The sequence below is a fragment of the Bos taurus genome, unplaced genomic scaffold (assembly GCF_002263795.3).
Source record: "Bos taurus isolate L1 Dominette 01449 registration number 42190680 breed Hereford unplaced genomic scaffold, ARS-UCD2.0 Leftover_ScbfJmS_828, whole genome shotgun sequence".
NCBI lineage: Eukaryota > Metazoa > Chordata > Mammalia > Artiodactyla > Bovidae > Bos > Bos taurus.
This window is the reverse complement of record NW_020192124.1, coordinates 2,250-29,525: the sequence shown is the minus strand read 5'-3', so window position 1 is coordinate 29,525 and position 27,276 is coordinate 2,250. Positions and strand designations below refer to the sequence as shown.

The following is a 27,276-nucleotide window of genomic DNA, read 5'->3' as shown; positions in this document are numbered from 1 at the left end:
ATCACCAGTATAAGCATGAAGACTTCTTAAGAGCAGATGCTCAATTAATGTTTGTGTAAAAGAAGAACCATGAATCAATCATTTGTGATAATTTATATTCTCAAACATTCTTGAAAAACATAAGCAGATTCAGATATATAACTTTTACCTTTACAAAAGGGGAAACTAAACAGAGAGGAAAGTAAACCAAAAACTGACTAGCTTTCAGCTATATCTCTATTTATGTATCAATGTTCTGAGCCTCTCTTAGTGTGGTGTCTTTCACATTTCTAAGCATATTCTTATCCTAAAGTGATGTAATTCTCATCCTGCATCACAAGTGATTTAAGGATTTCCAATATGTATTTCAAAAAACAAAACTCTTACTCCTAAATCTAACAAACAGCAAACAATGTGTATCCAGGTAAATAATATACTTCTGTCATTAAACTAAATAAAGTTTCTCTTGAGAAAAGTAATATTGAAAATTTGGGGGGGAAGTCAACAAGTTATTGATGCATAATAGGAACACAGGTTGACAGGCTTTTCCAACCACGAAGTGACGAATGGGCTTCAGACAACACCAGGGGCAAGATGAGCGGCTGGATGTGGCCCTGGAGTGGGCACTGGACGAGGCAGAAGTGCTAGCACTGGCCAAGGCAGTAGGACCAGGCTAGGCTGAGGCAGAAACGCCACGCCTGGCCATGGCAGACATGTGAGCCCTGGATGAGACCAAACTGCCAGCCTTGGCAGCAGCAGAAGTGCCAGGTGTGGCCAAGGCAGAAGGGTGAGCACTGGCCGAAGCAGAAGGGCCAGCCCTGGCTGCAGAAGTGCCAGGTCTGGCCAAGGAAGAAGGGCCACCACTGGCCGAGGCCGAAGTGCCAACCCTGGCTGCAGTAGAAGTGCCAAGTCTGGCCAAGGCAGAGGGTTCAGCAAAGGCCGAGGCTGAAGTGCCAGTCCTGGCTGGAAAGAAGTGCCAGGTCTGGCCAAGGCAGAAGGGCCTGCACTGGCCAAGGCAGAAGGGCCAGCACTAGCCAAGGCAGAAGGGCCAGGCCTGCCCCTGGCAGACATGTCAGCACTGGCCAAGGCGAAAGTGCCAGCCCTGGCTGCAGCACAAATGCCAGGACTGGCCAAGGCCGAAGGGCCAGCACTGGCTGAGGCAGAAGGGCCAGGCCTGGCCCTGGCAAATATGTCAGCACTGGCCAAGGCCAACGTGCCAGCCCTGGCTGCAGCAGAAATGCCAAGACTGGCCAAGGCCGAAGGGCTAGCACTGGCTGAGGCACAAGGGCTGGGCGTGGCCCTGGCAGAAATATCAGCAGTGGCTGAGGCCAAAGTGCCTGCCCTGTCTGCAACAGATGTGGCAGGTCTGGCCAAGGCAGAAGGGTCAGCACTGGCCAAGGCAGAAGGGTCAGCACTGGCCGAGGCAGAAGGGCCAGGCCTGGCCCTGGCAGAAATGTCAGCTCTGACTGGAGCAGAAGTGCCAGGTCTGGCCAAGGCCAGAGGACCAGGCACAGGCCAGGCACTGGCAAAAGGGCCAGGCCTGGCCCTGGCAGACATGTCAGCCCTGGCTGGAGCAGAAGTGCCAGGTCTGGCCAAGGTAGAGGGGCCAGCACTGGCTCAGGCAGAAGGGCAGGGCCTGTCCCTGGCAGACATGTCAGCCTTGGGCAAGGCCGAAGTGTCAGCCCTGGCTGCAGGAGAAGTGCCAGTACTGGCTGAGGCAGAGGGGTCAGTCCTCGCCCTGGCAGACATGTCAGCCCTGGCTGAAGCAGAAGTGCCAGGTCTGGCCAAGGCAGAGGGTTCAGCACTGGCCGAGGCAGAAGGGCCGGGCCTGGCCCTGGCAGACATGTCAACCCTGGCCGAGGTCGAAGTGCCAGCCCTGGCTGGAAAGAAGTGTCAGGTCCGGCCAAGGTAGAGGGGCCAGCACTGGCTGAGGCAGAAGGGCCAGGCCTGGCTCTGGCAGACATGTCAGCCCTGGCTGTAGGAGAGGTGCCAGGACTGGCCAAGCCCGAAGGGCCAGCACTGGCTGAGGCAGAAGAGCCAGGCCTAGCCCTGGCAGACATGTCAGCACTGGCCAAGGCCAAAGTGCCAGCCTTGACTGCATCAGAAGAGCCAGGACTGGCCAAGGTAGAAGGTCCAGCAGTAGCCAAGGCAGAAAGGCCGGGCCTGGCCCTGGCCGAGGCCGAAGTACCAGCCCTAGGTCGAACAGAAGTGCCAGGTCTGGCCAAGGCAGAAGGGCCAGGCCTGGCCCTGGCAGACATGTAAGCACTGGCCAAGGCCAAAGGGCCAGCCCTGGCTGCAGGAGAAGTGCCAGTACTGGCTGAGGCAGAAGGGCCAGCACTGGCTGAGGCAGAAGGGCCAGGCTTGGCCCTGGCAGACATGTCAGCCCTGGCTGGAGCACAAGTGCCAGGTCTGGCCAAGGCAGAAGGGCCAGCACTGGCCCAGGCAGACATGTCAGCACTGGCCGAGCCCGAAGTACCAGCCCTGGGTGGAACAGAAGTGCCAGGTCTGGCCAAGGCAGAGGAGCCAGGCCTGGCCCTGGCAGACATGTAAGCACTGGCCAAGGCCAAAGGGCCAGCCCTGGCTGCAGGAGAAGTGCCAGTACTGGCTGAGGCAGAAGGGCCAGGCCTGGCCCTGGCAGCCATGTCAGCCCTGGCTGGAGCAGAAGTGCCAGGTCTGGCCAAGGCAGAAGGGTTAGCATTGGCCGAGGCAGAAGGACCATCACTGACCCTGGCAGACATGTCAGCCCTGGCTCAGGCCGAAATGCCAGCCCTGGCTGCAGCAGAAGTGCCAGGTCTGGTCAAGCCAGAAGGGCCAGAACTGGCCGAGGCAGAAGGGCCAGGCCTGGCCAAGGCAGAAGGGCCAGCACTGGATGAGGCCAATGTGCCAGCCCTGGCTGCAGCAGAAGTGCCAGGTCTGGCCAAGGCAGAAGGGCCAGCACTGGATGAGGCCAAAGTGCCAGCCCTGGCTGCAGCAGAAGGGCCTGGTCTGGCCAAGGCAGAAGGGTCAGCACTGGCTGAGACAGAAGGGCCAGCCCTGTCTGCAGCAGAAGGGCCAGGTCTGGCCAAGGCAGAAGGGCCAGGCCTGGCCCTGGCAGATATGTCAGCACTGGCCAAGGCCAAAGGGCCAGCCCTGGCTGCAGGAGAAGTGCCAGTACTGGCTGAGGCAGAAGGGCCAGGCCTGGCCCTGGCAGCCATGTCAGCCCTGGCTCGAGCAGAAGTGCCAGGTCTGGCCAAGGCAGAAGGGTTAGCATTGGCCGAGGCAGAAGGACCATCACTGACCCTGGCAGACATGTCAGCCCTGGCTCAGGCCGAAATGCCAGCCCTGGCTGCAGCAGAAGTGCCAGGTCTGGCCAAGCCAGAAGGGCCAGAACTGGCCGAGGCAGAAGGGCCAGGCCTGGCCAAGGCAGAAGGGCCAGCACTGGATGAGGCCAATGTGCCAGCCCTGGCTGCAGCAGAAGTGCCAGGTCTGGCCAAGGCAGAAGGGCCAGCACTGGATGAGGCCAAAGTGCCAGCCCTGGCTGCAGCAGAAGGGCCTGGTCTGGCCAAGGCAGAAGGGTCAGCACTGGCCAAGTCCGAAATGCCAGCCCTGGCTGCATCAGAAGTGCCAGTTCTGGCCAAGGCAGAAGGGCCAGCACTGGCTGAGGCAGAAGGGCCAGGCCTGGCCCTGGCAGATATGTCAGTGCTCGTCGGAACAGAAGTTCCAGTTCTGGCCAAGGCAGAAGGGTCAGCACTGGCTGAGACAGAAGGGCCAGCCCTGTCTGCAGCAGAAGGGCCAGGTCTGGCCAAGGCAGAAGGGCCAGGCCTGGCCCTGGCAGATATGTCAGCACTGGCCAAGGCCAAAGTGCCAGCCTTGGTTGCAGCAGAAGTGCCAAGACTGGCCAAGGCCAAAGGGCCAGCACTGGCTGAGGCAGAAGGGCCAGGCCTGGCCCTGGCAGATATGTCAGTGCTCGTCGGAGCAGAAGTTCCAGTTCTGGCCAAGGCAGAAGGGTCAGCACTGGCTGAGACAGAAGGGCCAGCCCTGTCTGCAGCAGAAGGGCCAGGTCTGGCCAAGGCAGAAGGGCCAGCACTGGCCCAGGCAGAAGGGCCAGGCCTGGCCCTGGCAGACATGTCAGCACTGGCTGCAGGAGAAGTGCCAGGACTAGCCAAGGCAGAAGGGCCAGCACTGGCTTAGCCGAAGGGCCAGGCCTGGGCCTGGCAGACATGTCAGCACTGGCCAAGGCCAAAGTGCCAGCCCTGGCTGCAGCAGAAATGCCAGGACTGGCCAAGGACGAAGGGCCAGGCCTAGCCCTGGCAGATATGTCAGCACTGGCCAAGGCCAAAGTGCCAGCCTTGGTTGCAGCAGAAGTGCCAAGACTGGCCAAGGCCAAAGGGCCAGCACTGGCTGAGGCAGAAGAGCCAGGCCTGGCCATGGCAGACATGTCAGCACTGGCCAAGGCCAAAGTGCCAGCCCTGGCTGCAGCAGAAATGCCAAGACTGGCCAAGGCCGAAGGGCCAGCACTGGCTGAGGCACAAGGGCTGGGCGTGGCCCTGGCAGAAATATCAGCAGTGGCTGAGGCCAAAGTGCCTGCCCTGTCTGCAACAGATGTGGCAGGTCTGGCCAAGGCAGAAGGGTCAGCACTGGCCAAAGCAGAAGGGTCAGCACTGACCGAGGCAGAAGGGCCGGCACTGGCTGAGACAGAAGGGTCAGCCCTGCCTGCAGAAAAAGTGCCAGGTCTGGCCAAGGCAGAAGGGCCAGCACTGGCTGAGGCAGAAGGGCCGGGCCTGGCCCTGGCAGACATGTCAGCCCTGGCCGAGGTCGAAGTGCCAGCCCTGGCTGGAAAGAAGTGCCAGGTCTGGCCAAGGCAGAAGGGCCTGCACTGGCCAAGGCAGAAGGGCCAGCACTAGCCGAGGCAGAAGGGCCAGGCCTGGCACTGGCAGACATGTCAGCACTGGCCAAGGCCAAAGTGCCAGCCTTTTTTGGAGCAGAAGTGCCAAGACTGGCCAAGGCAGAAGGGCCAGCACTGGCTGAGGCAGAAGGGCCAGGCCTGGCCCTGGCAGATATGTCAGCACTGGCCAAGGCCAAAGTGCCAGCCTTTTTTGCAGCAGAAGTGCCAAGACTGGCCAAGGCAGAAGGGCCAGCACTGGCTGAGGCAGAAGGGCCAGGCCTGGCCCTGGCAGATATGTCAGTGCTCGTCGGAGCAGAAGTTCCAGTTCTGGCCAAGGCAGAAGGGTCAGCACTGGCTGAGACAGAAGGGCCAGCCCTGTCTGCAGCAGAAGGCCAGGTCTGGCCAAGGCAGAAGGGCCAGCACTGGCCCAGGCAGAAGGGCCAGGCCTGGCCCTGGCAGACATGTCAGCACTGGCTGTGGGAGAAGTGCCAGGACTAGCCAAGGCAGAAGGGCCAGCACTGGCTTAGCCGAAGGGCCAGGCCTGGCTCTGGCAGACATGTCAGCCCTGGCTGTAGGAGAGGTGCCAGGACTGGCCAAGCCCGAAGGGCCAGCACTGGCTGAGGCAGAAGAGCCAGGCCTAGCCCTGGCAGACATGTCAGCACTGGCCAAGGCCAAAGTGCCAGCCTTGACTGCATCAGAAGAGCCAGGACTGGCCAAGGTAGAAGGTCCAGCAGTAGCCAAGGCAGAAAGGCCGGGCCTGGCCCTGGCCGAGGCCGAAGTACCAGCCCTGGGTGGAACAGAAGTGCCAGGTCTGGCCAAGGCAGAAGGGCCAGGCCTGGCCCTGGCAGACATGTCAGCACTGGCCAAGGCCAAAGGGCCAGCCCTGGCTGCAGGAGAAGTGCCAGTACTGGCTGAGGCAGAAGGGCCAGGCCTGGCCCTGGCAGCCATGTCAGCCCTGGCTGGAGCAGAAGTGCCAGGTCTGGCCAAGGCAGAAGGGTTAGCATTGGCCGAGGCAGAAGGACCATCACTGACCCTGGCAGACATGTCAGCCCTGGCTCAGGCCGAAATGCCAGCCCTGGCTGCAGCAGAAGTGCCAGGTCTGGCCAAGCCAGAAGGGCCAGAACTGGCCGAGGCAGAAGGGCCAGGCCTGGCCAAGGCAGAAGGGCCAGCACTGGATGAGGCCAATGTGCCAGCCCTGGCTGCAGCAGAAGGGCCAGGCCTGGCCAAGGCAGAAGGGCCAGCACTGGATGAGGCCAAAGTGCCAGCCCTGGCTGCAGCAGAAGTGCCAGGTCTGGCCAAGGCAGAAGGGTCAGCACTGGCCAAGTCCGAAATGCCAGCCCTGGCTGCATCAGAAGTGCCAGTTCTGGCCAAGGCAGAAGGGCCAGCACTGGCTGAGGCAGAAGGGCCAGGCTTGGCCCTGGCAGACATGTCAGCCCTGGCTGGAGCACAAGTGCCAGGTCTGGCCAAGGCAGAAGGGCCAGCACTGGCCCAGGCAGACATGGCAGCACTGGCCGAGCCCGAAGTACCAGCCCTGGGTGGAACAGAAGTGCCAGATCTGGCCAAGGCAGAAGAGCCAGGCCTGGCCCTGGCAGACATGTAAGCACTGGCCAAGGCCAAAGGGCCAGCCCTGGCTGCAGGAGAAGTGCCAGTACTGGCTGAGGCAGAAGGGCCAGGCCTGGCCCTGGCAGCCATGTCAGCCCTGGCTGGAGCAGAAGTGCCAGGTCTGGCCAAGGCAGAAGGGTTAGCATTGGCCGAGGCAGAAGGACCATCACTGACCCTGGCAGACATGTCAGCCCTGGCTCAGGCCGAAATGCCAGCCCTGGCTGCAGCAGAAGTGCCAGGTCTGGCCAAGCCAGAAGGGCCAGAACTGGCCGAGGCAGAAGGGCCAGGCCTGGCCAAGGCAGAAGGGCCAGCACTGGATGAGGCCAATGTGCCAGCCCTGGCTGCAGCAGAAGTGCCAGGTCTGGCCAAGGCAGAAGGGCCAGCACTGGATGAGGCCAAAGTGCCAGCCCTGGCTGCAGCAGAAGGGCCTGGTCTGGCCAAGGCAGAAGGGTCAGCACTGGCCAAGTCCGAAATGCCAGCCCTGGCTGCATCAGAAGTGCCAGTTCTGGCCAAGGCAGAAGGGCCAGCACTGGCTGAGGCAGAAGGGCCAGGCCTGGCCCTGGCAGATATGTCAGTGCTCGTCGGAACAGAAGTTCCAGTTCTGGCCAAGGCAGAAGGGTCAGCACTGGCTGAGACAGAAGGGCCAGCCCTGTCTGCAGCAGAAGGGCCAGGTCTGGCCAAGGCAGAAGGGCCAGGCCTGGCCCTGGCAGATATGTCAGCACTGGCCAAGGCCAAAGTGCCAGCCTTGGTTGCAGCAGAAGTGCCAAGACTGGCCAAGGCCAAAGGGCCAGCACTGGCTGAGGCAGAAGGGCCAGGCCTGGCCCTGGCAGATATGTCAGTGCTCGTCGGAGCAGAAGTTCCAGTTCTGGCCAAGGCAGAAGGGTCAGCACTGGCTGAGACAGAAGGGCCAGCCCTGTCTGCAGCAGAAGGGCCAGGTCTGGCCAAGGCAGAAGGGCCAGCACTGGCCCAGGCAGAAGGGCCAGGCCTGGCCCTGGCAGACATGTCAGCACTGGCTGCAGGAGAAGTGCCAGGACTAGCCAAGGCAGAAGGGCCAGCACTGGCTTAGCCGAAGGGCCAGGCCTGGGCCTGGCAGACATGTCAGCACTGGCCAAGGCCAAAGTGCCAGCCCTGGCTGCAGCAGAAATGCCAGGACTGGCCAAGGACGAGGGGCCAGGCCTGGCCCTGGCAGATATGTCAGCACTGGCCAAGGCCAAAGTGCCAGCCTTGGTTGCAGCAGAAGTGCCAAGACTGGCCAAGGCCAAAGGGCCAGCACTGGCTGAGGCAGAAGAGCCAGGGCTGGCCATGGCAGACATGTCAGCATTGGCCAAGGCCAAAGTGCCAGCCCTGGCTGCAGCAGAAATGCCAAGACTGGCCAAGGCCGAAGGGCCAGCACTGGCTGAGGCACAAGGGCTGGGCGTGGCCCTGGCAGAAATATCAGCAGTGGCTGAGGCCAAAGTGCCTGCCCTGTCTGCAACAGATGTGGCAGGTCTGGCCAAGGCAGAAGGGTCAGCACTGGCCAAAGCAGAAGGGTCAGCACTGACCGAGGCAGAAGGGCCGGCACTGGCTGAGACAGAAGGGTCAGCCCTGCCTGCAGAAAAAGTGCCAGGTCTGGCCAAGGCAGAAGGGCCAGCACTGGCTGAGGCAGAAGGGCCGGGCCTGGCCCTGGCAGACATGTCAGCCCTGGCCGAGGTCGAAGTGCCAGCCCTGGCTGGAAAGAAGTGCCAGGTCTGGCCAAGGCAGAAGGGCCTGCACTGGCCAAGGCAGAAGGGTTAGCATTGGCCGAGGCAGAAGGACCATCACTGACCCTGGCAGACATGTCAGCCCTGGCTCAGGCCGAAATGCCAGCCCTGGCTGCAGCAGAAGTGCCAGGTCTGGCCAAGCCAGAAGGGCCAGAACTGGCCGAGGCAGAAGGGCCAGGCCTGGCCAAGGCAGAAGGGCCAGCACTGGATGAGGCCAATGTGCCAGCCCTGGCTGCAGCAGAAGTGCCAGGTCTGGCCAAGGCAGAAGGGCCAGCACTGGATGAGGCCAAAGTGCCAGCCCTGGCTGCAGCAGAAGGGCCTGGTCTGGCCAAGGCAGAAGGGTCAGCACTGGCCAAGTCCGAAATGCCAGCCCTGGCTGCATCAGAAGTGCCAGGTCTGGCCAAGGCAGAAGGGCCAGCACTGGCTGAGGCAGAAGGGCCAGGCCTGGCCCTGGCAGATATGTCAGTGCTCGTCGGAACAGAAGTTCCAGTTCTGGCCAAGGCAGAAGGGTCAGCACTGGCTGAGACAGAAGGGCCAGCCCTGTCTGCAGCAGAAGGGCCAGGTCTGGCCAAGGCAGAAGGGCCAGGCCTGGCCCTGGCAGATATGTCAGCACTGGCCAAGGCCAAAGTGCCAGCCTTGGTTGCAGCAGAAGTGCCAAGACTGGCCAAGGCCAAAGGGCCAGCACTGGCTGAGGCAGAAGGGCCAGGCCTGGCCCTGGCAGATATGTCAGTGCTCGTCGGAGCAGAAGTTCCAGTTCTGGCCAAGGCAGAAGGGTCAGCACTGGCTGAGACAGAAGGGCCAGCCCTGTCTGCAGCAGAAGGGCCAGGTCTGGCCAAGGCAGAAGGGCCAGCACTGGCCCAGGCAGAAGGGCCAGGCCTGGCCCTGGCAGACATGTCAGCACTGGCTGCAGGAGAAGTGCCAGGACTAGCCAAGGCAGAAGGGCCAGCACTGGCTTAGCCGAAGGGCCAGGCCTGGGCCTGGCAGACATGTCAGCACTGGCCAAGGCCAAAGTGCCAGCCCTGGCTGCAGCAGAAATGCCAGGACTGGCCAAGGACGAGGGGCCAGGCCTGGCCCTGGCAGATATGTCAGCACTGGCCAAGGCCAAAGTGCCAGCCTTGGTTGCAGCAGAAGTGCCAAGACTGGCCAAGGCCAAAGGGCCAGCACTGGCTGAGGCAGAAGAGCCAGGGCTGGCCATGGCAGACATGTCAGCATTGGCCAAGGCCAAAGTGCCAGCCCTGGCTGCAGCAGAAATGCCAAGACTGGCCAAGGCCGAAGGGCCAGCACTGGCTGAGGCACAAGGGCTGGGCGTGGCCCTGGCAGAAATATCAGCAGTGGCTGAGGCCAAAGTGCCTGCCCTGTCTGCAACAGATGTGCCAGGTCTGGCCAAGGCAGAAGGGTCAGAACTGGCCAAAGCAGAAGGGTCAGCACTGACCGAGGCAGAAGGGCCGGCACTGGCTGAGACAGAAGGGTCAGCCCTGCCTGCAGAAAAAGTGCCAGGTCTGGCCAAGGCAGAAGGGCCAGCACTGGCTGAGGCAGAAGGGCCGGGCCTGGCCCTGGCAGACATGTCAGCCCTGGCCGAGGTCGAAGTGCCAGCCCTGGCTGGAAAGAAGTGCCAGGTCTGGCCAAGGCAGAAGGGCCTGCACTGGCCAAGGCAGAAGGGTTAGCATTGGCCGAGGCAGAAGGACCATCACTGACCCTGGCAGACATGTCAGCCCTGGCTCAGGCCGAAATGCCAGCCCTGGCTGCAGCAGAAGTGCCAGGTCTGGCCAAGCCAGAAGGGCCAGAACTGGCCGAGGCAGAAGGGCCAGGCCTGGCCAAGGCAGAAGGGCCAGCACTGGATGAGGCCAATGTGCCAGCCCTGGCTGCAGCAGAAGTGCCAGGTCTGGCCAAGGCAGAAGGGCCAGCACTGGATGAGGCCAAAGTGCCAGCCCTGGCTGCAGCAGAAGGGCCTGGTCTGGCCAAGGCAGAAGGGTCAGCACTGGCCAAGTCCGAAATGCCAGCCCTGGCTGCATCAGAAGTGCCAGTTCTGGCCAAGGCAGAAGGGCCAGCACTGGCTGAGGCAGAAGGGCCAGGCCTGGCCCTGGCAGATATGTCAGTGCTCGTCGGAACAGAAGTTCCAGTTCTGGCCAAGGCAGAAGGGTCAGCACTGGCTGAGACAGAAGGGCCAGCCCTGTCTGCAGCAGAAGGGCCAGGTCTGGCCAAGGCAGAAGGGCCAGGCCTGGCCCTGGCAGATATGTCAGCACTGGCCAAGGCCAAAGTGCCAGCCTTGGTTGCAGCAGAAGTGCCAAGACTGGCCAAGGCCAAAGGGCCAGCACTGGCTGAGGCAGAAGGGCCAGGCCTGGCCCTGGCAGATATGTCAGTGCTCGTCGGAGCAGAAGTTCCAGTTCTGGCCAAGGCAGAAGGGTCAGCACTGGCTGAGACAGAAGGGCCAGCCCTGTCTGCAGCAGAAGGGCCAGGTCTGGCCAAGGCAGAAGGGCCAGCACTGGCCCAGGCAGAAGGGCCAGGCCTGGCCCTGGCAGACATGTCAGCACTGGCTGCAGGAGAAGTGCCAGGACTAGCCAAGGCAGAAGGGCCAGCACTGGCTTAGCCGAAGGGCCAGGCCTGGGCCTGGCAGACATGTCAGCACTGGCCAAGGCCAAAGTGCCAGCCCTGGCTGCAGCAGAAATGCCAGGACTGGCCAAGGACGAGGGGCCAGGCCTGGCCCTGGCAGATATGTCAGCACTGGCCAAGGCCAAAGTGCCAGCCTTGGTTGCAGCAGAAGTGCCAAGACTGGCCAAGGCCAAAGGGCCAGCACTGGCTGAGGCAGAAGAGCCAGGCCTGGCCATGGCAGACATGTCAGCCCTGGCCAAGGCCAAAGTGCCAGCCTTGGCTGCAGCAGAAATGCCAAGACTGGCCAAGGCCGAAGGGCCAGCACTGGCTGAGACAGAAGGGCCAGCCCTGTCTGCAGCAGAAGGGCCAGGCCTGGCCAAGGCAGAAGGGCCAGCACTGGATGAGGCCAATGTGCCAGCCCTGGCGGCAGCAGAAGGGCCAGCCCTGGCCAAGGCAGAAGGGCCAGCACTGGATGAGGCCAAAGTGCCAGCCCTGGCTGCAGCAGAAGTGCCAGGTCTGGCCAAGGCAGAAGGGTCAGCACTGGCCAATTCTGAAATGCCAGCCCTGGCTGCATCAGAAGTGCCAGTTCTGGCCAAGGCAGAAGGGCCAGCACTGGCTGAGGCAGAAGGGCCAGGCTTGGCCCTGGCAGACAGGTCAGCCCTGGCTGGAGCACAAGTGCCAGGTCTGGCCAAGGCAGAAGGGCCAGCACTGGCCCAGGCAGACATGTCAGCACTGGCCGAGCCCGAAGTACCAGCCCTGGGTGGAACAGAAGTGCCAGATCTGGCCAAGGCAGAAGAGCCAGGCCTGGCCCTGGCAGACATGTAAGCACTGGCCAAGGCCAAAGGGCCAGCCCTGGCTGCAGGAGAAGTGCCAGTACTGGCTGAGGCAGAAGGGCCAGGTCTGGCCCTGGCAGCCATGTCAGCCCTGGCTGGAGCAGAAGTGCCAGGTCTGGCCAAGGCAGAAGGGTTAGCATTGGCCGAGGCAGAAGGACCATCACTGACCCTGGCAGACATGTCAGCCCTGGCTCAGGCCGAAATGCCAGCCCTGGCTGCAGCAGAAGTGCCAGGTCTGGCCAAGCCAGAAGGGCCAGAACTGGCCGAGGCAGAAGGGCCAGGCCTGGCCAAGGCAGAAGGGCCAGCACTGGATGAGGCCAATGTGCCAGCCCTGGCTGCAGCAGAAGTGCCAGGTCTGGCCAAGGCAGAAGGGCCAGCACTGGATGAGGCCAAAGTGCCAGCCCTGGCTGCAGCAGAAGGGCCTGGTCTGGCCAAGGCAGAAGGGTCAGCACTGGCCAAGTCCAAAATGCCAGCCCTGGCTGCATCAGAAGTGCCAGTTCTGGCCAAGGCAGAAGGGCCAGCACTGGCTGAGGCAGAAGGGCCAGGCCTGGCCCTGGCAGATATGTCAGTGCTCGTCGGAACAGAAGTTCCAGTTCTGGCCAAGGCAGAAGGGTCAGCACTGGCTGAGACAGAAGGGCCAGCCCTGTCTGCAGCAGAAGGGCCAGGTCTGGCCAAGGCAGAAGGGCCAGGCCTGGCCCTGGCAGATATGTCAGCACTGGCCAAGGCCAAAGTGCCAGCCTTGGTTGCAGCAGAAGTGCCAAGACTGGCCAAGGCAGAAGGGCCAGCACTGGCTGAGGCAGAAGGGCCAGGCCTGGCCCTGGCAGATATGTCAGTGCTCGTCGGAGCAGAAGTTCCAGTTCTGGCCAAGGCAGAAGGGTCAGCACTGGCTGAGACAGAAGGGCCAGCCCTGTCTGCAGCAGAAGGGCCAGGTCTGGCCAAGGCAGAAGGGCCAGCACTGGCCCAGGCAGAAGGGCCAGGCCTGGCCCTGGCAGACATGTCAGCACTGGCTGCAGGAGAAGTGCCAGGACTAGCCAAGGCAGAAGGGCCAGCACTGGCTTAGCCGAAGGGCCAGGCCTGGGCCTGGCAGACATGTCAGCACTGGCCAAGGCCAAAGTGCCAGCCCTGGCTGCAGCAGAAATGCCAGGACTGGCCAAGGCAGAAGGGCCAGGCCTGGCCCTGGCAGATATGTCAGCACTGGCCAAGGCCAAAGTGCCAGCCTTGGTTGCAGCAGAAGTGCCAAGACTGGCCAAGGCCAAAGGGCCAGCACTGGCTGAGGCAGAAGAGCCAGGCCTGGCCATGGCAGACATGTCAGCACTGGCCAAGGCCAAAGTGCCAGCCCTGGCTGCAGCAGAAATGCCAAGACTGGCCAAGGCCGAAGGGCCAGCACTGGCTGAGGCACAAGGGCTGGGCGTGGCCCTGGCAGAAATATCAGCAGTGGCTGAGGCCAAAGTGCCTGCCCTGTCTGCAACAGATGTGCCAGGTCTGGCCAAGGCAGAAGGGTCAGCACTGGCCAAAGCAGAAGGGTCAGCACTGACCGAGGCAGAAGGGCCGGCACTGGCTGAGACAGAAGGGTCAGCCCTGCCTGCAGAAAAAGTGCCAGGTCTGGCCAAGGCAGAAGGGCCAGCACTGGCTGAGGCAGAAGGGCCGGGCCTGGCCCTGGCAGACATGTCAGCCCTGGCCGAGGTCGAAGTGCCAGCCTTGGCTGGAAAGAAGTGCCAGGTCTGGCCAAGGCAGAAGGGCCAGCACTAGCCGAGGCAGAAGGGCCAGGCCTGCCCCTGGCAGACATGTCAGCACTGGCCAAGGCCAAAGTGCCAGCCTTTTTTGCAGCAGAAGGGCCAAGACTGGCCAAGGCAGAAGGGCCAGCACTGGCTGAGGCAGAAGGGCCAGGCCTGGCCCTGGCAGATATGTCAGCACTGGCCAAGGCCAAAGTGCCAGCCTTTTTTGCAGCAGAAGTGCCAAGACTGGCCAAGGCAGAAGGGCCAGCACTGGCTGAGGCAGAAGGGCCAGGCCTGGCCCTGGCAGATATGTCAGTGCTCGTCGGAGCAGAAGTTCCAGTTCTGGCCAAGGCAGAAGGGTCAGCACTGGCTGAGACAGAAGGGCCAGCCCTGTCTGCAGCAGAAGGGCCAGGTCTGGCCAAGGCAGAAGGGCCAGCACTGGCCCAGGCAGAAGGGCCAGGCCTGGCCCTGGCAGACATGTCAGCACTGGCTGCAGGAGAAGTGCCAGGACTAGCCAAGGCAGAAGGGCCAGCACTGGCTTAGCCGAAGGGCCAGGCCTGGGCCTGGCAGACATGTCAGCACTGGGCAAGGCCAACGTGCCAGCCCTGGCTGCAGCAGAAATGCCAAGACTGGCCAAGGCCGAAGGGCTAGCACTGGCTGAGGCACAAGGGCTGGGCGTGGCCCTGGCAGAAATATCAGCAGTGGCTGAGGCCAAAGTGCCTGCCCTGTCTGCAACAGATGTGGCAGGTCTGGCCAAGGCAGAAGGGTCAGCACTGGCCAAGGCAGAAGGGTCAGCACTGGCCGAGGCAGAAGGGCCAGGCCTGGCCCTGGCAGAAATGTCAGCTCTGACTGGAGCAGAAGTGCCAGGTCTGGCCAAGGCCAGAGGACCAGGCACAGGCCAGGCACTGGCAAAAGGGCCAGGCCTGGCCCTGGCAGACATGTCAGCCCTGGCTGGAGCAGAAGTGCCAGGTCTGGCCAAGGTAGAGGGGCCAGCACTGGCTCAGGCAGAAGGGCAGGGCCTGTCCCTGGCAGACATGTCAGCCTTGGGCAAGGCCGAAGTGTCAGCCCTGGCTGCAGGAGAAGTGCCAGTACTGGCTGAGGCAGAGGGGTCAGTCCTCGCCCTGGCAGACATGTCAGCCCTGGCTGAAGCAGAAGTGCCAGGTCTGGCCAAGGCAGAGGGTTCAGCACTGGCCGAGGCAGAAGGGCCGGGCCTGGCCCTGGCAGACATGTCAACCCTGGCCGAGGTCGAAGTGCCAGCCCTGGCTGGAAAGAAGTGTCAGGTCCGGCCAAGGTAGAGGGGCCAGCACTGGCTGAGGCAGAAGGGCCAGGCCTGGCTCTGGCAGACATGTCAGCCCTGGCTGTAGGAGAGGTGCCAGGACTGGCCAAGCCCGAAGGGCCAGCACTGGCTGAGGCAGAAGAGCCAGGCCTGGCCCTGGCAGACATGTCAGCACTGGCCAAGGCCAAAGTGCCAGCCCTGACTGCAGGAGAAGTGCCAGTACTGGCTGAGGCAGAAGGGCCAGGCCTGGCCCTGGCAGCCATGTCAGCCCTGGCTGGAGCAGAAGTGCCAGATCTGGCCAAGGCAGAAGGGCCCGCACTGGTTGGGGCCGAAGGGCTGGGCCTGGATATGGTAGACATGTCAGCGCTGGCTGCAGCAGAAGTGCCAGTACTGGCTGAGGCAGAAGGGCCAGGCTTGGCCCTGGCAGACATGTCAGCCCTGGCTGGAGCACAAGTGCCAGGTCTGGCCAAGGCAGAAGGGCCAGCACTGGATGAGGCCAAAGTGCCAGCCCTGGCTGCAGCAGAAGTGCCAGGTCTGGCCAAGGCAGAAGGGTCAGCACTGGCCAAGTCCGAAATGCCAGCCCTGGCTGCATCAGAAGTGCCAGTTCTGGCCAAGGCAGAAGGGCCAGCACTGGCTGAGGCAGAAGGGCCAGGCTTGGCCCTGGCAGACATGTCAGCCCTGGCTGGAGCACAAGTGCCAGGTCTGGCCAAGGCAGAAGGGCCAGCACTGGCCCAGGCAGACATGTCAGCACTGGCCGAGCCCGAAGTACCAGCCCTGGGTGGAGGAGAGGTGCCATATCTGGCCAAGGCAGAAGAGCCAGGCCTGGCCCTGGCAGACATGTAAGCACTGGCCAAGGCCAAAGGGCCCGCCCTGGCTGGAGCAGAAGTGCCAGGTCTGGCCGAGGCAGAAGGGCCAGGCCTGGCCAAGGCAGAAGGGCCAGCACTGGCTGAGGCAGAAGGGCCAGGCCTGGCCCTGGTAGATATGTCAGCACTGGCCAAGGCCAAAGGGCCAGCCCTGGCTGCAGGAGAAGTGCCAGTACTGGCTGAGGCAGAAGGGCCAGGCCTTGACCTAGCAGCCATGTCAGCCCTGGCTGGAGCAGAAGTGCCAGGTCTGGCCAAGGCAGAAGGGTTAGCATTTGCTGAGGCAGAAGGACCATCACTGACCCTGGCAGACATGTCAGCCCTGGCTCAGGTCGAAATGCCAGCCCTGGCTGCAGCAGAAGTGCCAGGTCTGGCCAAGCCAGAAGGGCCAGAACTGGCCGAGGCAGAAGGGCCAGGCCTGGCCAAGGCAGAAGGGCCAGCACTGGATGAGGCCAATGTGCCAGCCCTGGCTGCAGCAGAAGTGCCAGGTCTGGCCAAGGCAGAAGGGCCAGCACTGGATGAGGCCAAAGTGCCAGCCCTGGCTGCAGCAGAAGGGCCTGGTCTGGCCAAGGCAGAAGGGTCAGCACTGGCCAAGTCCGAAATGCCAGCCCTGGCTGCATCAGAAGTGCCAGTTCTGGCCAAGGCAGAAGGGCCAGCACTGGCTGAGGCAGAAGGGCCAGGCCTGGCCCTGGCAGATATGTCAGTGCTCGTCGGAACAGAAGTTCCAGTTCTGGCCAAGGCAGAAGGGTCAGCACTGGCTGAGACAGAAGGGCCAGGCCTGGCCAAGGCAGAAGGGCCAGCACTGGCTGAGGCAGAAGGGCCAGGCCTGGCCCTGGCAGATATGTCAGCACTGGCCAAGGCCAAAGTGCCAGCCTTGGTTGCAGCAGAAATGCCAGGACTGGCCAAGGACGAAGGGCCAGGCCTGGCCCTGGCAGATATGTCAGCACTGGCCAAGGCCAAAGTGCCAGCCCTGGCTGAAGCAGAAATGCCAAGACTGGCCAAGGCCGAAGGGCCAGCACTGGCTGAGGCACAAGGGCTGGGCGTGGCCCTGGCAGAAATATCAGCAGTGGCTGAGGCCAAAGTGCCTGCCCTGTCTGCAACAGATGTGGCAGGTCTGGCCAAGGCAGAAGGGTCAGCACTGACCGAGGCAGAAGGGCCGGCACTGGCTGAGACAGAAGGGTCAGCCCTGCCTGCAGAAAAAGTGCCAGGTCTGGCCAAGGCAGAAGGGCCAGCACTGGCTGAGGCAGAAGGGCCGGGCCTGGCCCTGGCAGACATGTCAGCCCTGGCCGAGGTCGAAGTGCCAGCCCTGGCTGGAAAGAAGTGACAGGTCTGGCCAAGGCAGAAGGGCCTGCACTGGCCAAGGCAGAAGGGCCAGCACTAGCCGAGGCAGAAGGGCCAGGCCTGCCCCTGGCAGACATGTCAGCACTGGCCAAGGCCAAAGTGCCAGCCTTTTTTGCAGCAGAAGTGCCAAGACTGGCCAAGGCAGAAGGGCCAGCACTGGCTGAGGCAGAAGGGCCAGGCCTGGCCCTGGCAGATATGTCAGCACTGGCCAAGGCCAAAGTGCCAGCCTTTTTTGCAGCAGAAGTGCCAAGACTGGCCAAGGCAGAAGGGCCAGCACTGGCTGAGGCAGAAGGGCCAGGCCTGGCCCTGGCTGATATGTCAGTGCTCGTCGGAGCAGAAGTTCCAGTTCTGGCCAAGGCAGAAGGGTCAGCACTGGCTGAGACAGAAGGGCCAGCCCTGTCTGCAGCAGAAGGGCCAGGTCTGGCCAAGGTAGAAGGGCCAGCACTGGCCCAGGCAGAAGGGCCAGGCCTGGCCCTGGCAGACATGTCAGCACTGGGCAAGGCCAACGTGCCAGCCCTGGCTGCAGCAGAAATGCCAAGACTGGCCAAGGCCGAAGGGCTAGCACTGGCTGAGGCACAAGGGCTGGGCGTGGCCCTGGCAGAAATATCAGCAGTGGCTGAGGCCAAAGTGCCTGCCCTGTCTGCAACAGATGTGCCAGGTCTGGCCAAGGCAGAAGGGTCAGCACTGGCCAAGGCAGAAGGGTCAGCACTGGCCGAGGCAGAAGGGCCAGGCCTGGCCCTGGCAGAAATGTCAGCTCTGACTGGAGCAGAAGTGCCAGGTCTGGCCAAGGCCAGAGGACCAGGCACAGGCCAGGCACTGGCAAAAGGGCCAGGCCTGGCCCTGGCAGACATGTCAGCCCTGGCTGGAGCAGAAGTGCCAGGTCTGGCCAAGGTAGAGGGGCCAGCACTGGCTCAGGCAGAAGGGCAGGGCCTGTCCCTGGCAGACATGTCAGCCTTGGGCAAGGCCGAAGTGTCAGCCCTGGCTGCAGGAGAAGTGCCAGTACTGGCTGAGGCAGAGGGGTCAGTCCTCGCCCTGGCAGACATGTCAGCCCTGGCTGAAGCAGAAGTGCCAGGTCTGGCCAAGGCAGAGGGTTCAGCACTGGCCGAGGCAGAAGGGCCGGGCCTGGCCCTGGCAGACATGTCAACCCTGGCCGAGGTCGAAGTGCCAGCCCTGGCTGGAAAGAAGTGTCAGGTCCGGCCAAGGTAGAGGGGCCAGCACTGGCTGAGGCAGAAGGGCCAGGCCTGGCTCTGGCAGACATGTCAGCCCTGGCTGTAGGAGAGGTGCCAGGACTGGCCAAGCCCGAAGGGCCAGCACTGGCTGAGGCAGAAGAGCCAGGCCTAGCCCTGGCAGACATGTCAGCACTGGCCAAGGCCAAAGTGCCAGCCTTGACTGCATCAGAAGAGCCAGGACTGGCCAAGGTAGAAGGTCCAGCAGTAGCCAAGGCAGAAAGGCCGGGCCTGGCCCTGGCCGAGGCCGAAGTACCAGCCCTGGGTGGAACAGAAGTGCCAGGTCTGGCCAAGGCAGAAGGGCCAGCACTGGCCCAGGCAGACATGTCAGCACTGGCCGAGCCCGAAGTACCAGCCCTGGGTGGAACAGAAGTGCCAGATCTGGCCAAGGCAGAAGAGCCAGGCCTGGCCCTGGCAGACATGTAAGCACTGGCCAAGGCCAAAGGGCCAGCCCTGGCTGTAGGAGAAGTGCCAGTACTGGCTGAGGCAGAAGGGCCAGGCCTGGCCCTGGCAGCCATGTCAGCCCTGGCTGGAGCAGAAGTGCCAGGTCTGGCCAAGGCAGAAGGGCCAGCACTGGATGAGGCCAAAGTGCCAGCCCTGGCTGCAGCAGAAGTGCCAGGTCTGGCCAAGGCAGAAGGGTCAGCACTGGCCAAGTCCGAAATGCCAGCCCTGGCTGCATCAGAAGTGCCAGTTCTGGCCAAGGCAGAAGGGCCAGCACTGGCTGAGGCAGAAGGGCCAGGCTTGGCCCTGGCAGACATGTCAGCCCTGGCTGGAGCACAAGTGCCAGGTCTGGCCAAGGCAGAAGGGCCAGCACTGGCCCAGGCAGACATGTCAGCACTGGCCGAGCCCGAAGTACCAGCCCTGGGTGGAACAGAAGTGCCAGATCTGGCCAAGGCAGAAGAGCCAGGCCTGGCCCTGGCAGACATGTAAGCACTGGCCAAGGCCAAAGGGCCAGCCCTGGCTGCAGGAGAAGTGCCAGTACTGGCTGAGGCAGAAGGGCCAGGCCTGGCCCTGGCAGCCATGTCAGCCCTGGCTGGAGCAGAAGTGCCAGGTCTGGCCAAGGCAGAAGGGTTAGCATTGGCCGAGGCAGAAGGACCATCACTGACCCTGGCAGACATGTCAGTCCTGGCTCAGGCCGAAATGCCAGCCCTGGCTGCAGCAGAAGTGCCAGGTCTGGCCAAGCCAGAAGGGCCAGAACTGGCTGAGGCAGAAGGGCCAGGCCTGGCCAAGGCAGAAGGGCCAGCACTGGATGAGGCCAATGTGCCAGCCCTGGCTGCAGCAGAAGTGCCAGGTCTGGCCAAGGCAGAAGGGCCAGCACTGGATGAGGCCAAAGTGCCAGCCCTGGCTGCAGCAGAAGGGCCTGGTCTGGCCAAGGCAGAAGGGTCAGCACTGGCCAAGTCCGAAATGCCAGCCCTGGCTGCATCAGAAGTGCCAGTTCTGGCCAAGGCAGAAGGGCCAGCACTGGCTGAGGCAGAAGGGCCAGGCCTGGCCCTGGCAGATATGTCAGTGCTCATCGGAACAGAAGTTCCAGTTCTGGCCAAGGCAGAAGGGTCAGCACTGGCTGAGACAGAAGGGCCAGCCCTGTCTGCAGCAGAAGGGCCAGGTCTGGCCAAGGCAGAAGGGTCAGGCCTGGCCCTGGCAGATATGTCAGCACTGGCCAAGGCCAAAGTGCCAGCCTTGGTTGCAGCAGAAGTGCCAAGACTGGCCAAGGCCAAAGGGCCAGCACTGGCTGAGGCAGAAGAGCCAGGCCTGGCCATGGCAGACATGTCAGCACTGGCCAAGGCCAAAGTGCCAGCCCTGGCTGCAGCAGAAATGCCAAGACTGGCCAAGGCCGAAGGGCCAGCACTGGCTGAGGCACAAGGGCTGGGCGTGGCCCTGGCAGAAATATCAGCAGTGGCTGAGGCCAAAGTGCCTGCCCTGTCTGCAACAGATGTGGCAGGTCTGGCCAAGGCAGAAGGGTCAGCACTGGCCAAAGCAGAAGGGTCAGCACTGACTGAGGCAGAAGGGCCGGCACTGGCTGAGACAGAAGGGTCAGCCCTGCCTGCAGAAAAAGTGCCAGGTCTGGCCAAGGCAGAAGGGCCAGCACTGGCTGAGGCAGAAGGGCCAGTCCTGGCCCTGGCAGATATGTCAGCACTGGCCAAGGCCAAAGTGCCAGCCTTTTTTGCAGCAGAAGTGCCAAGACTGGCCAAGGACGAAGGGCCAGCACTGGCTGAGGCAGAAGGGCCAGGCCTGGCCCTGGCAGATATGTCAGTGCTCGTCGGAGCAGAAGTTCCAGTTCTGGCCAAGGCAGAAGGGTCAGCACTGGCTGAGACAGAAGGGCCAGCCCTGTCTGCAGCAGAAGGGCCAGGTCTGGCCAAGGCAGAAGGGCCAGCACTGGCCCAGGCAGAAGGGCCAGGCCTGGCCCTGGCAGACATGTCAGCACTGGCTGCAGGAGAAGTGCCAGGACTAGCCAAGGCAGAAGGGCCAGCACTGGCTTAGCCGAAGGGCCAGGCCTGGCCCTGGCAGACATGTCAGCACTGGGCAAGGCCAACGTGCCAGCCCTGGCTGCAGCAGAAATGCCAAGACTGGCCAAGGCCGAAGGGCTAGCACTGGCTGAGGCACAAGGGCTGGGCGTGGCCCTGGCAGAAATATCAGCAGTGGCTGAGGCCAAAGTGCCTGCCCTGTCTGCAACAGATGTGGCAGGTCTGGCCAAGGCAGAAGGGTCAGCACTGGCCAAGGCAGAAGGGTCAGCACTGGCCGAGGCAGAAGGGCCAGGCCTGGCCCTGGCAGAAATGTCAGCTCTGACTGGAGCAGAAGTGCCAGGTCTGGCCAAGGCCAGAGGACCAGGCACAGGCCAGGCACTGGCAAAAGGGCCAGGCCTGGCCCTGGCAGACATGTCAGCCCTGGCTGGAGCAGAAGTGCCAGGTCTGGCCAAGGTAGAGGGGCCAGCACTGGCTCAGGCAGAAGGGCAGGGCCTGTCCCTGGCAGACATGTCAGCCCTGGCTGGAGCACAAGTGCCAGGTCTGGCCAAGGCAGAAGGGCCAGCACTGGCCCAGGCAGACATGTCAGCACTGGCCGAGCCCGAAGTACCAGCCCTGGGTGGAACAGAAGTGCCAGATCTGGCCAAGGCAGAAGAGCCAGGCATGGCCCTAGCAGACATGTCAGCACTGGCCAAGGCCAAAGGGCCAGCCCTGGCTGCAGGAGAAGTGCCAGGTCTGGCCGAGGCTGAAGGGCCAGGCCTGGCCAAGGCAGAAGGGCCAGCACTGGCTGAGGCAGAAGGGCCAGGCCTGGCCAAGGCAGAAGAGCCAGGCCTGGCCCTAGCAGACATGTCAGCACTGGCCAAGGCCAAAGTGCCAGCCCTGGCTGCAGCAGAAATGCCAGGACTGGCCAAGGCAGAAGGGCCAGCACTGGATGAGGCCAAAGTGCCAGCCCTGGCTGCAGCAGAAGGGCCTGGTCTGGCCAAGGCAGAAGGGTCAGCACTGGCCAAGTCCGAAATGCCAGCCCTGGCTGCATCAGAAGTGCCAGTTCTGGCCAAGGCAGAAGGGCCAGCACTGGCTGAGGCAGAAGGGCCAGGCCTGGCCCTGGCAGATATGTCAGTGCTCGTCGGAACAGAAGTTCCAGTTCTGGCCAAGGCAGAAGGGTCAGCACTGGCTGAGACAGAAGGGCCAGCCCTGTCTGCAGCAGAAGGGCCAGGTCTGGCCAAGGCAGAAGGGCCAGGCCTGGCCCTGGCAGATATGTCAGCACTGGCCAAGGCCAAAGTGCCAGCCTTGGTTGCAGCAGAAGTGCCAAGACTGGCCAAGGCCAAAGGGCCAGCACTGGCTGAGGCAGAAGGGCCAGGCCTGGCCCTGGCAGATATGTCAGTGCTCGTCGGAGCAGAAGTTCCAGTTCTGGCCAAGGCAGAAGGGTCAGCACTGGCTGAGACAGAAGGGCCAGCCCTGTCTGCAGAAGAAGTGCCAGGTCTGGCCAAGGCCGAAGGGTTAGCTTTGGCCAAGGCAGAAGGACCATCACTGACCCTGGCAGACATGTCAGCCCTGGCTCAGGCCGAAATGCCAGCCCTGGCTGCAGCAGAAGTGCCAGGTCTGGCCAAGCCTGAAGGGCCAGAACTGGCCGAGGCAGAAGGGCCAGGCCTGGCCAAGGCAGAAGGGCCAGCACTGGATGAGGCCAATGTGCCAGCCCTGGCTGCAGCAGAAGTGCCAGGTCTGGCCAAGGCAGAAGGGTCAGCACTGGCCAAGTCCGAAATGCCAGCCCTGGCTGCATCAGAAGTGCCAGTTCTGGCCAAGGCAGAAGGGCCAGCACTGGCTGAGGCAGAAGGGCCAGGCCTGGCCCTGGCAGATATGTCAGTGCTCGTCGGAGCAGAAGTTCCAGTTCTGGCCAAGGCAGAAGGGTCAGCACTGGCTGAGACAGAAGGGCCAGCCCTGTCTGCAGCAGAAGTGCCAGGTCTGGCCAAGGCAGAAGGGCCAGCACTGGCCCAGGCAGAAGGGCCAGGCCTGGCCCTGGCAGACATGTCAGCACTGGCTGTGGGAGAAGTGCCAGGACTAGCCAAGGCAGAAGGGCCAGCACTGGCTTAGCCGAAGGGCCAGGCCTGGGCCTGGCAGACATGTCAGCACTGGCCAAGGCCAAAGTGCCAGCCCTGGCTGCAGCAGAAATGCCAGGACTGGCCAAGGACGAAGGGCCAGGCCTGGCCCTGGCAGATATGTCAGCACTGGCCAAGGCCAAAGTGCCAGCCTTGGTTGCAGCAGAAGTGCCAAGACTGGCCAAGGCAGAAGGGCCAGCACTGGCTGAGGCAGAAGGGCCAGGCCTGGCCCTGGCAGACATGTCTGCACTGGGCAAGGCCAACGTGCCAGCCCTGGCTGCAGCAGAAATGCCAAGACTGGCCAAGGCCGAAGGGCCAGCACTGGCTGAGGCACAAGGGCTGGGCGTGGCCCTGGCAGAAATATCAGCAGTGGCTGACGCCAAAGTGCCTGCCCTGTCTGCAACAGATGTGCCAGGTCTGGCCAAGGCAGAAGAGCCAGGCCTGGCCCTGGCAGACATGTCAGCACTGGCCAAGGCCAAAGTGCCAGCCCTGGCTGCAGGAGAAGTGCCAGTACTGGCTGAGGCAGAGGGGTCAGTCCTCGCCCTGGCAGACATGTCAGCCCTGGCTGAAGCAGAAGTGCCAGGTCTGGCCAAGGCAGAGGGTTCAGCACTGGCCGAGGCAGAAGGGCCGGGCCTGGCCCTGGCAGACATGTCAACCCTGGCCGAGGTCGAAGTGCCAGCCCTGGCTGGAAAGAAGTGTCAGGTCCGGCCAAGGTAGAGGGGCCAGCACTGGCTGAGGCAGAAGGGCCAGGCCTGGCTCTGGCAGACATGTCAGCCCTGGCTGTAGGAGAGGTGCCAGGACTGGCCAAGCCCGAAGGGCCAGCACTGGCTGAGGCAGAAGAGCCAGGCCTGGCCCTGGCAGACATGTCAGCACTGGCCAAGGCCAAAGTGCCAGCCCTGACTGCATCAGAAGAGCCAGGACTGGCCAAGGTAGAAGGTCCAGCAGTAGCCAAGGCAGAAGGGCCGGGCCTGGCCCTGGCCGAGGCCGAAGTACCAGCCCTGGGTGGAACAGAAGTGCCAGGTCTGGCCAAGGCAGAAGGGCCCGCACTGGCCCAGGCAGACATGTCAGCCCTGGCTGCAGCAGAAGTGCCAGTACTGGCTGAGGCAGAAGGGCCAGGCTTGGCCCTGGCAGACATGTCAGCCCTGGCTGGAGCACAAGTGCCAGGTCTGGCCAAGGCAGAAGGGCCAGCACTGGCCCAGGCAGACATGTCAGCACTGGCCGAGCCCGAAGTACCAGCCCTGGGTGGAACAGAAGTGCCAGATCTGGCCAAGGCAGAAGAGCCAGGCCTGGCCCTGGCAGACATGTAAGCACTGGCCAAGGCCAAAGGGCCAGCCCTGGCTGCAGGAGAAGTGCCAGTACTGGCTGAGGCAGAAGGGCCAGGCCTGGCCCTGGCAGCCATGTCAGCCCTGGCTGGAGCAGAAGTGCCAGGTCTGGCCAAGGCCGAAGGGTTAGCATTGGCCAAGGCAGAAGGACCATCACTGACCCTGGCAGACATGTCAGCCCTGGCTCAGGCCGAAATGCCAGCCCTGGCTGCAGCAGAAGTGCCAGGTCTGGCCAAGCCTGAAGGGCCAGAACTGGCCGAGGCAGAAGGGCCAGGCCTGGCCAAGGCAGAAGGGCCAGCACTGGATGAGGCCAATGTGCCAGCCCTGGCTGCAGCAGAAGTGCCAGGTCTGGCCAAGGCAGAAGGGTCAGCACTGGCCAAGTCCGAAATGCCAGCCCTGGCTGCATCAGAAGTGCCAGTTCTGGCCAAGGCAGAAGGGCCAGCACTGGCTGAGGCAGAAGGGCCAGGCCTGGCCCTGGCAGATATGTCAGTGCTCGTCGGAGCAGAAGTTCCAGTTCTGGCCAAGGCAGAAGGGTCAGCACTGGCTGAGACAGAAGGGCCAGCCCTGTCTGCAGCAGAAGTGCCAGGTCTGGCCAAGGCAGAAGGGCCAGCACTGGCCCAGGCAGAAGGGCCAGGCCTGGCCCTGGCAGACATGTCAGCACTGGCTGTGGGAGAAGTGCCAGGACTAGCCAAGGCAGAAGGGCCAGCACTGGCTTAGCCGAAGGGCCAGGCCTGGGCCTGGCAGACATGTCAGCACTGGCCAAGGCCAAAGTGCCAGCCCTGGCTGCAGCAGAAATGCCAGGACTGGCCAAGGACGAAGGGCCAGGCCTGGCCCTGGCAGATATGTCAGCACTGGCCAAGGCCAAAGTGCCAGCCTTGGTTGCAGCAGAAGTGCCAAGACTGACCAAGGCAGAAGGGCCAGCACTGGCTGAGGCAGAAGGGCCAGGCCTGGCCCTGGCAGACATGTCTGCACTGGGCAAGGCCAACGTGCCAGCCCTGGCTGCAGCAGAAATGCCAAGACTGGCCAAGGCCGAAGGGCTAGCACTGGCTGAGGCACAAGGGCTGGGCGTGGCCCTGGCAGAAATATCAGCAGTGGCTGAGGCCAAAGTGCCTGCCCTGTCTGCAACAGATGTGCCAGGTCTGGCCAAGGCAGAAGAGCCAGGCCTGGCCCTGGCAGACATGTCAGCACTGGCCAAGGCCAAAGTGCCAGCCCTGGCTGCAGGAGAAGTGCCAGTACTGGCTGAGGCAGAAGGGCCAGGCCTGGTCCTGGCAGACATGTCAGCCCTGGCTGCAGCAGAAGTGCCAGATCTGGCCAAGGCAGAAGGGCCAGCGCTGGCTGAGGCAGAAGGGTCGGTCCCGTCTGCAGCCCTGGCTCCGGAGGTCTCTACCTCCTGTCTCCAAGAGTCCTCATAACGTGGCTGTAAGGTGTCTGGGGCTGAATCATTGACCTTGGTCAAAAGCTGCAGGACTTTTGTCTTGCTGTTTTGTGTGAGCGTGTTAGGACCCCACAGGAACTCATAGCGAGGGGGATCGCTGCCGGGCACCTGGCGGTACTCCAGGTACACTTCCTGCACCAGATCTTATGTGATGAGCTTCCTGGTGTCTCCAAAGATGAAGTGTCTTCTTCCATCATAGATGCTCAACATATTCAGGAACTTCCAGATCTCCTCCTCAGAGGCGCGATGACCATTCAGGTAGGTGACACCCAGCAGAGGCATCAGAAGACCATTCTTCGGCAGCCCCCAGTCACCTCTCATAGACCCACTGTCGCTGAGGTCTAGGTTGCTCACCAGGGTATAGCAGTGACTGTTGGGCCTGACTTCCTTCAGCACCAGGCCAAACTCCAGCTCCATGCACTCAGAGTCCCTGCTGAGGATCTCAGGGAATTGCTCCCTGTAACTTCTGTGGATAACCTTCAGCATTTCTGACCTCTTAATGAGCTCCCTCATCATATACTTAAACAGCATGTACCACAGCAAACTCTCTGCCTCCCTGGTCAGAAGATCTGTGTGAGAGCTCTCAGCAGCAGCTGAGGCCTGGGAGGAATTTTCACCTCCCTGAACTTGGCCCTCGGCACCTACACCAGATCTCGAGTCTGCTGTGCCACCACCACCAGATCTTTTGCATATAGCACCTGCAGCAGCACTGGTGGTGCCTTGGGCTCCCGGAGGACCCGTGGTGGTGCCAGCAGCAGACGAGCTTGAGGGAGCACTCTCTGAATCAGGAGGGGAGGAGGAGGTGGTTTCTTCTTCCCCAGATGTGGTAGCATGATCATGAAGACCCTGAGTCTCAGCCCGGTCCTGGTGACATTTCTCATGAGCACAGTGCTTAGTCTTCTGTCCACGAGGAATGATGGCTGTGGTCAGGGACTGCAGGCAGGGGTCTGGGCCAATAGACAGGAGACTGGGGCACCTGGAGGATGGAGAATGAGGTGACATGAGCACCTTAAAACAGGGAGATTCTACCTTGGCTTCATCAAAGGCCGCCTCTGCAGGTTTCCTTGAGGACACTGCTCTAGGAACTCACAAGGCTCCTGTTTTCTGGGTCAGCCTGTCCCCTGAGAATCCCAGAAGAAGAACAGAGGCTTACTTTTCCTCTGCGTCCTCTCAGCCCTGCTTTGGACTTACTGAGGTGACAGCAGGGGCTGGCAGTGGGGTCCTCTCAGCTCATCTTCAGTATTATCACATCAAGTCCTAGTGGAGCCTGGGCACCCTTCTCTCTGCTACTCTGATGCAGACACTTCAGACCTCCACATGATCCAGAAGCAAGTGAAGGGATGCCTCAGTCCACCTCCCTCCCAGGGGATACCCAGTGCTGAGAGCTCAGTAGGGTCTTTTCTACCCTGAGTTCACTGGGATCATCATTCATGGTCCTTACCTTGGATCCTTAAAACGCTGGGCACTATTCTCCACTTGCTGATTGGTGGTTGCACCTTCAGACTAGACATTTCCCCTCCCCTAGACTTGGTATAAAACAGTAAAGCAGATGTTCAACCTCACAGCCCATCCCTGAGATTTCCTGGGCTGAAATCCAAGGGTTGGGATGCATGCTCTGAGTCTTCACTCAGATTCCTCAACTGAGCTCCTGGCAGAGAACCTCCTCTTTCTCCTGAACTGATACCTGTCTGATAGTAAAAGCCAATCACCCTGTGTCCCCATAGGAGGAAGTGAAGATGATCTCATCTTCCCAAACACGGTCTCCTAAGAATGGAAGCTGTTGCAGGCAGGTTGACGTCCCTGTGGTCCCATCCAAGATCCCAATTCAAAGTTAATTTTTTTTTTTTTTGCTCCTCTTTTCTTCAATATGTCTTTTTTAAAACAAATTTATTTATTTTTAATGGAAGGATAATATATTTACAATATTGTGTTATTTTCTGCCC

General features: G+C 62.1%; 1 pseudogene; it reads right to left on the bottom strand.

Moving 5' to 3' along the window:
- On the bottom strand, positions 1-26,309 carry LOC112445764 (melanoma-associated antigen B4-like; annotated as a pseudogene).
- Positions 26,310-27,276: the final 967 nt, after the last annotated feature.